Below are 10,121 nucleotides of genomic sequence, written 5' to 3'. Positions count from 1 at the left end.
TCTCATATTATATTATTTTTTTATTTTAGAAAATATTGTGTTAGAATATTATCCCTTTAATTTAAGAATTTAAGATAATGTGTTATTTTAATTAGTATTTAAAATTCAAATTAATCTTTATTTCCGTATTATGATTTTGTACCGGAGTAATCATCAAAGTTATTGTTAGTTTGGTTGAATTGAATTGGTTGTAGTTGTCATTGTGAACTACTATCTGAGAATCTCGTACTTGTATCAGCAGCAGCAACATTATTATTATTATTATTATTATTATTATTATTATTATTATTATTATTATTTTCTTCTTTTCTTTACTTGATTTTTCTGGGTTTGTAAAACAGAAAATTCCCATTTTCTAAAGAAGAGAGCAAATACTGAAAGACTTTTATAGTACTGTAGTTTTGATGTAACCCTTAAGCCTAAAAGATGTCTGTTTAATTTATAGACATATTATCACCTACCTATAATTATTCCTTTTTATTTTTCATATTCAAATTTCACAATTTTCTTTTTTAAAAAATCTCAATTATTTAATAAATATCACTAGTGGAAATAACCTCATTTGCTTCGTGTCATTTGCTGCGGTTTTCCTTAGACGCAGCAGTAAATAGCAAAAAAAAAAAGAAAAAAAAAATATAGTACAAATGCTGCGCTTTTCCTGATGCCCGCAGCAAATAAGCATTTTTTGCTGCGGTTTTATTAAGCCCGCAGCAAATAAGTGCTTATTTAACGAAAAAAATAAAATAAAAAAATAAGCATTATTTGCTGCGGGCATCAGTAAAACCGCAGCAAATAGTCAGTTCAAAAAATATAAAAAACGATTTTGACGTTCAATTGCTTAAAACCCTAAAATAACTTTCTTCAAAAACCCACGACGACGGCTGTCTTCTTCTTCAAGCTCTTCAATTTCAGAAAATTTTTCTTCAAAAACCCACGAAAAGTCTCTTCAAGTTCTTCAAGTTTTTCAAATCATACGACTCTACTGTGTTTTCTCTTCATTTCGTTCATCGTCTTCCAAACCCACGACTTTGTTTAAGTTATTCAAGTTCCTGTGTTGTTGAAATTTGTTGCTTCAATAACCACCCATTGCATGTATTTCCTTCTCCATCTTTGTTTAAGTTCTTTAACCCTCCATTGTTGCTTTTCCTTCAAAAGCCACGAAATTAGGGCTAGTTTTGTTCTTTTTCAAGTCATTGTATTTTATATTTGAATGTGAATAATTTATTTATGTATGTACTTGAATATTTGAATGTAAATAATTTTAATTAATTAGGATTTTTAGGTAGATTGAATGTGAATAATTTACTTATGTATATACGTAGATATATATTTGAATGTGAATAATTACTTATGTATGTGGTATCAATGGTTCAATGGGTAGTTGTTCTTGTAAACGACATCATATAAGATTATAATCATGTAATTTAATTACATTATTGGATTATTTAACACTATTAAACGAAAAAAGAAAAAAAAGGCTATTATTTGCTGCGGGCTTCTTAAAAACCGCAGCAAATAGTCAAACACTATTTGCTGCGGTTTTTTAAGAAGACCGCAGCAAATAGCCTTTTTTTGGTGCGGTTTTAAACCGCAGCATTTAAAATAGGCTATTTGCTGCTATCACTATTGCTGCGGGCCAAAACCGCATCATATTATGGCCAAATAACCGCAGCAAATAAAGTTTTTTTCACTAGTGAATTAAATAAACTAGTAAACTACTCAATTAGTATTACAAGTATATATAATTAAGTTTTCAGATATGGATTTCCTATTTTCAACTTTACTCTATAATATTGTTCAATTATTAAATATACTCTAACTTATTTATAAAACAAATATTTTAAAAAATATGTTTTTTTAATGTCAAAGAATTTCAATAATGTACTCCATTAAGTTATTCAAAGATTGTCATATGACTATAATACGAGTATATTTGAAAATATGTTGCACATATATTAAAATTTTGATGAAAGATTTTTTTAAAATTATTTATTGTTTGTGCAATTTAACTAATTAGATATAATATATTAGTATTAGTTTAAGTATTTTTTGTGTCCTTAATTTTTCATCAATTTTTGAAAATAAACATTGAATATTGTTTTGGTAATGAAACGTGGAAGTGCAAAAGATACTTAAAATACTTGGATATAAGGTGTACTCGGGGACAACTATCAGTATGCTGAAAGTGCTTATCATCCTTCCGCTGATGAGACATCAAATCTTGCAATACAACGTTAGCCTTGCCCGAGGGTGGTTTTCCTGGAAAATATCTATGACGCTCAAGTCAGATCGGAAAACAAAAATCAATGAATATATGATAATTAATGAATGCAAGATTAACGAATTGAAATGTGAGTTCAGATCAATTGAAAGAATATTTAGTTAAGTATATATTTTAAGTAGGAGGGCGGTGTATTTTTGTAGAGTAACGGTAGGAATATAAAAGCTTAGAGATAAATGAATGATGCAACATGTATTTAAAATGGTAGAATGAAGGCTGGTTAAATGGACATCATGTGCATAAAACGTGGTAATGGTAGGTCATGGTGAGTAGTGGGTAGTTATTTTAGAAGTTTTATTTTTATAAAAAAATAAATAAATCACAAAAATAAAAAAGAAAAGAATATCCTGAAAAATAATAAAAGTGAACGGATTATTCCAGTTTTAAATGAAATTTGCTATGGTTTCAACTTTACTCTATAATATTGTTCAATTATTAAATATACTCTAACTTATTTATAAAACAAATATTTTAAAAAAATGTTTTTTTAATGTCAAAGAATTTCAATAATGTACTCCATCAAGTTATTCAAAGATTCTCATATGACTATAATACGAATATATTTGAAGATATGTTGCACATACATTAAAATTTTGATGAAAAATTTTTGTAAAATTATTTATTGTTTGTGCGATTTAACTAATTAGATATAATAAATTAGTATTAGTTTAAGCATTTTTTTGTCTCCTTTTGTTTTCATCAATTTTTGAAAATAAACATTGAATATTGTTTTAGTAATGAAATGTGAAAGTGCAAAAGATACTTAAAACAGAAATTGCTTATGATTCTTCCGCTGAGAAGATTTCAAAATTAATGAATTGAAGGATGAGTTCAGATCAATTGAAGGAATATTTGGTTAAGTATATATTCTAAGTAGGAGGGCGGTATATTTTTTAGAGTAACGGTAGGAATATAAAAGCTTAGAGGTAAATAAATAATGCAACATATATTTAGGAAGTTAGTAAACTAAATGTGTTTATGAGCTTAATTATTTTAGCCCATAACAAATATATTGTATGTTGGAACATATATATATAAAGGAATTTGTCCATGACTTGATGTTGACGTTTTTTTTTCATATACTAGAATTCTTGGTCATGAAATCCAAGTCATTTTAAGGGACATCTTAATTCTTATCATTAACGCCTTTTTCATGGTTTTAATAAATGGTTTTAATAAATGGAAAATTCTACATGGTAACATCGAATTTTTATGAAACGTAAGTGGTATCATTTTTGTAAGATTTTTCCACATGGTACCATCCAATTTATGCATAATTTGTTGATTGGAATTAAGGCTTTTTAGCATTTTTTGATTTGATTCGAAATGATTTGTCAATGAGCTTAGAGGTTGAATTCAAAATTAGGTTAAGGCTTTTTTTATTGCGTTTCATCCCATTGATAGGTGGCTGAAAAAAAATCGTTTAGAACAAATTATAAAGACAACAGCCAACACTTAGTGAGGCTGAAAACGTCAAAATGATTAATTAAACGGAAATAGACAAGAATTGAACTGATAATGCTACGTCAGTTAGATAGTGTATGAATTGGATATGAAGAAAAATCTTACAAAAATGATATCGCGCATGTTTTATAAAAGTTCGATGCTACCATGTAGAATTTCCCTTAATAAATTTGAAACCATGTTGCTAACATGTAGAAAAATCATAAAAAAGGAATATTTACCTAGAATAATCCAATCTTTTTATGATTTTCCTACACTAATTCCACATATTGATTAACCATGAATAATCCCAACTTTAGGGGTTTTTGCTTAGAGTAAACTTGGGTTAACCAATGACCTGCTATAGTAGGTAACTCACCAAAAAAAGTAAACTGAAAATTATTGTAAAATTAGAGAAAAATTTAAATATTCACATAAAAAAATTTTGCATGATAAAAAATCACATTTATTTTCTACATTTTAAAAAAATTCTTTTCAAAAATTTATTTTAGTTTATCTATTTTTTATAAAAAATAAACTTGCCATAACAAGTAATCCGATTACTAGGTTTACTATATGAAAATAACTCCCAAATATAGGATTATTCATAATAATCAATAGGTGGGATTATTATCGAAAATTCATAAAAAAGTTAAATTATTATAAATAATTTTTCCTAAAAAAAGTGCTACAACTCATGTTTTGCCAAACTTCATTGCTACTATAGAGAATTTCCTTAATTATTTTTAACCATATAATAATTTTTATTTTTGGTAGTCAAACAACCATCATTAGGGTTGGTCTTATGCATAAGCTCCAAAATATTGTTACATACTCCCTTTTTTCGTCAGAATTGCAGCAAATAGAATTCGTTGTAAGCTTCGTCTCTAAATATAAAATTTTAATATATAATTTTAAATTGTTTTATTAAGATTTTTTTATGAATTTTAAGGCTCCAATCACATTTGAAAATTTTACAAAAACCTCAAATGTCACAAGCATTATAAAGCTAATAGAGTATATGAAGATATTATTTGATAAGCATATACAGAGCTGACCTTACATTTTAAGAGGCTTGGGGCGAAAGATTATGAATGAGCCCCTCTACTATTGTACATATAGACAAGTTCGTACCTAAGCACTAGTTGAAAACTAAAATATTTTAGGGCCTTGTGGGTAGGCACGACTTGCACTTGCTTAGGATCGGCCAAAAGCGTATACTTCTTTAAATTATAGGAGTATTATAAATTATATTATAAATTACTTTCTATTTTGTTTAATGCTGATCTTTTAATATAATGATAGATAGATATATATATATATATATATATATATATATATATATATATATATATATATATATATATATATATATATATATATATATATATATATATATATATATATATATATATATATATATGAAAATAAAAATTTAAAATAAAAAGTTTTGGGATTCACTTTATTTAACACAAAAAATACACAATATCGCGACTGGAGGAGTCTGTCTCTATCCTGTCGCAAACCTTTATACGGCGATAGGATAGAGACATGCAGGTTTTGTCGCCGACAAGACCTTCCTGTCGCCATATATGTTGTCGCCATAAGCTCTATCCATCGTGATCCTGTCTCCATAAATTGCGCTTATTTATATAAAGTCATAGATAATATTATGTGCAAGCATTAATCGAAAATAGCATTATCTATCATAAAGTTATAAAGTTTTATTTCTTAGCTTTCAAGAATATGTCAAGAGGTTATGTATGTACTTCTATAAATTATAACCTTAAAGATTTGAAACAATCACTTTTTTAATTAAATTACGCAATTATACAAATTGAAACTAACCGGGATTACCCGACCCGAAGTCGTGACCGATTTTTGTAACCGACACATAACTGCTAATCGAGATTACTCGAATCTAATAATGAGCGTCCCGAGTCATATCCGACCCGAATCATGCTCCAAATCGAACTGAATCCGGCTAAAACCAATTTAACCCGAACGAAATTTATATTGAACTGTTGTAAACCTGAACCAATTTTTAACATAGAAGTATGATCGACTCGTATTCAATCTTCTCATTAGTTAATCTAATAAAGTGATAGATATTTTAATAAATGTAATTTTAAAAAATTAAAAAAAAAATGCGATAACGGTAGATTGAACACGCGACCTTCAAATCTTTAGTCTGACGCTCTCCCAACTGAGCTATCTTCACTAATTAATAATTATTGATAAATTTAACTAATCATTCAATATTAGAGTGGAAACCTGTGCAAGTTTTTTAACATCAATATATATAAATATGTAATATTAAATAATAAAGTCAGAGATATTACGCAATAGAAATACTCAATTTTGATAATTTTATGCATAAAATTACCCCATATTTTTGAAAATTAGCACCAATATATTATGCATTATATTATATTCTCTAACTTACTCAATTTAACTATAAATAAATGCTAGACAAAGATATTTTAAAGGTAGAGATATTACTCAAGATTAAATGTTAAGTAATTTTTCTTTAGTCAGTAATTGAGTTTCATTTGAGAAACTCTCATTAATTGTGACGACACTTGGAATTTTCTAAGCTTGTTAGTATAATGTATAATTTGCCATACATTTGCCCATAACATACCATCAGTAGTAGATCCAGGACTCAAACTCAGTGAAAACACCAATGTGACAAAAACAATCCAATAAAAAAATACTAAAAAACTCTATAAACTAATAAAAATTAATTACAAAATATTTTATCGAATTCAAAATAGTAAAGCGAATTACTTTATAAAAGAAAACATGGATCGAACACGCAACTGTCAGATTTTAGTCCGAAGCTCTCTCCCAACTGAGCTATCCTCGCTAATCGATAATTGTTGATAAATTTAACTAATAATTCATTAGTACTTCGAAAATCCATGCAATGCACGATTTTTTTTAACATCAATACATGTAAACATATGATATTTAGAAAATAAAACCAAAGATATTATGCATTTGAAATACTCAATTTTGAGAGTTGTATGCCTAAAATTACTCCCATAATTTTTAAAATTAGCACCAATTTATTATACAGTATATTATATTCTCTAATTTACTCAATTTAACTATAAATAAATGCTAATGAAAGATACTTTAATGGTAGTCATATTGTTCAAGATTAAATGTCATGTCATTTTTTCTTTAGCCAATAATTGAGTTCCATTTAGCAAAACTCTTTTTAATCGTCACAATCGTCACACTTGGAATTTTTCAAACTTTTTAGTATGATGTATGATTTGCCATACATTTTCCCATAACATATCATCAGTGGCGAATTCAGGACTGAAACTAAGTGAGAACACATGTATGACAAAAACAATCCAATTAAAAACGCAAAAAAAAAATCATAAATATATATGTTAAAAATTAATGTATTTAATTCAACCCTAAAAAATAATATTTGATATAATAATCTATCTCATCGAATTTTCTTATTTTTTCATAAGTGTCACTCTGAAGTTTAAACTCTACATATTAAATAATTTAAAATATCACCAACAATAATGAATTAAAGTATCTCTACATATCAAATTGCAATTATGTAAAAACATCCCACTTTTTCATAATTTAATTCTCCTCTAAATAAAAAAATTCAAATAAATGATCAAGAACATGCTTCAAATCTTCATTTAAAATAGAGGTTTTTTTTCAAAAAAAAAGAACACCCAAACAATCAATAAGCAATGATTAATAAGTTATGTTTAAATATTTTTTATAAAATCATACCTTGAAAAGGTGAATAAAAATATCAAGAGATAAGAGTTACTTAAATAGTTTGTAGCTTAGTTGGTCATTAATATCTCCAATAGGGATGGCAATGGGTATTGGACCCGACCCGGATCCACAGATCCGTATTCGTTTTTACGGATCAGGGTCCTAAAAATTAAACCCGTCGGATTCGGGTCGGATCCGGATCCGTTTAAAATTCACGAGTCTGGATCCGAATCTGAGAAAAATACCCATACCTGGACCGCGGATCTGGAGGACCTTTTTTTTTATATATGTTAATAATATATTAAAATATATAATAAAAATACCTCAAACCCTCAATTTCCCTCCCTTACGTCACTGCCTCAGCACTTCAGCAGTCCTCACTCCCTTAGTTTCTCACTACCTCAGTAAGACAGTAACCTCAGTCCTCACTCCTCAGTACCTCAATCACTCTCACGTTCTCCTTCTCAGTCATTACTCGACAGTCGACACTCGAGTACTCAACAGCGACATCGCCCACAGCCCACAGGTGACCTTACTCCCTGCCGACAGCCACCGTATACTCCTCCCCTCTCCTCACAGGCGGATTTGAGGGTAATAAATCCTAAATTTGATTTTTTTTTCTACAATACTTTTGATTTGTGTTGAATTGTTGAGTAGCTTTTTATTTATTTGAGTTTAGTGGTTGATTTATGTTGAGTTAAATGGTAATTTTTGATTTATGTTGAGTGATTGATTTATGTTGAATTGTTGAGTTCAATGGTAATTTTTGATTTATGTTGAATTGTTGAGTTCAATGGTAATTTTTAATTTTTATCATTTTGGATTTTACTTGTGATTTTATTTCTTTGTTTTTGTTTGTTGATCAGAAAAAGTATTAGTGTGTTTTAATCGTTTTGACCCATGAGTGCTTTTTGGATGAGTTTTGGAAAATAAAGGGCTTGACATTGGTGGCAATAAGGGTTTATGTGACTTCTTGAGATTGATGTGGTAAGATTGGTTATGTTTGTTTTGTTTGTAGTATAGGACTATTGTAGTGACCTTATCCTAATACGAACACTTGTACGTATTCGACTACTTCATATTTTTGGATAACTCTTTTTTTTAGATGTGGTTTGTTTCTTTTATGATATGTACATGCGAAGATCTCTAAGTAAACCTTACTGGACCTGAGGAATGTCTTGCACTCACGATCGGTTGGTATTAGTGTATGATTTCGTTGAGTTTCGAGACTTGATTGTGCTTATGAATATTGTTTTGGGTCATGTTCGATAATATTGAACGCAAAGTTTGTGAAGCATTAAAATCTAATAGCTGATGATTGTGCAATCTTTTTTGGAAATTGTTATTGTATTCATTGTTGGAAGAAAACTGGATTTATGAATACAATTGGCAAAATGTAAGACTTGTATGAAAATACTTATATTCTTTGCGTTATAAATTTATAATTTTATATTCTTATATTTAAATTTTTAAAAATTGCATCTATTATTGAGTTTTTCTTTGGTTTGTAGGATATTGATGATGTTAGTGTTGAAGAATTTTGACAAATTGAGAACATTGGATGACTAAAAACATGAATGATTGACTCTTATTAATTATATTAAGTTATTTTGAATGTGTTTGTTGGATATTTTGAAGACAATTTTAAGTTGTATAATGTTTTTTTGGGTGATTCATTGTGAAATTACATATATTATTAACATTAGTCTATAAATATCGCTTTATTGCAATCTCAACACATTTAAAAATACAGAAAACAAAAATCAAAACTGGACCCGTTTTGGACCCGGATCCGGTACTGGATCCGTAGTATCCGCGGATCCAGATCTGGGTCTTGCAAAACTGGACCCGCGAATCCGAGTCTGGATCTGGATCCTGTTCTTGAAAACGGATCTGGATCCGGATCCACCTGAACCCGATCCAGATCCGTCTCGTTGCCATCCCTAATCCCCATACATGTTTCAATACAAAAGGTCTTAGGTTTAAATTATATAAATATTAATATTAATATTGCAAATTTTAGTTTCAGTTTATAATTCAATCACATATTATCTTTATCTTATTTAAATATTTTCGTTCAAATATTGTTATCACTACAATAAATTTTTAAAAATTATTAATTGAATTAATTATTGCTAAAAGATGAACCGAGTGATAAGAGAGTTTAATAACTCTAGAAAACAAATATGTATTATAGGTTAGCAAATGATGGGTATATAATATATATAATGTATTTTAACATACAAATGGGATGATCGTAAAACAATAGACCTTTGCTAGCTTAATGGGTTGAATCATATATCAAATCAAATCAAAAGATGTTATAAATATTTTGTTCTCTAATTTCCTATATAAATTTCTGAATATCATACAAAAGATTCTTACTTAATTTCGTGACCAAATTTCTATGTGAGTAATTTCATTAAAAGACGCTATTATTATGTTTTTTCCTAACTTCTAATTTAAATTTTATGTATGTTATATAAATAATTCTTACTTTATTTCGTTTTAAAATTTCGGTGTCAATATATATATATATTAAAATATATGATTAAGGAAATTCTCATAGTCATATAATATTCTTGATTTACATTTAATAATAAATAGAGTTATTATCAAACATAATTTAAATATT

This window comes from Amaranthus tricolor, chromosome 10, assembly GCF_026212465.1.
Source record: "Amaranthus tricolor cultivar Red isolate AtriRed21 chromosome 10, ASM2621246v1, whole genome shotgun sequence".
Lineage (NCBI taxonomy): Eukaryota > Viridiplantae > Streptophyta > Magnoliopsida > Caryophyllales > Amaranthaceae > Amaranthus > Amaranthus tricolor.
The sequence above is the reverse complement of the archived record's forward strand: the minus strand, read 5'-3'. Positions refer to the sequence as shown.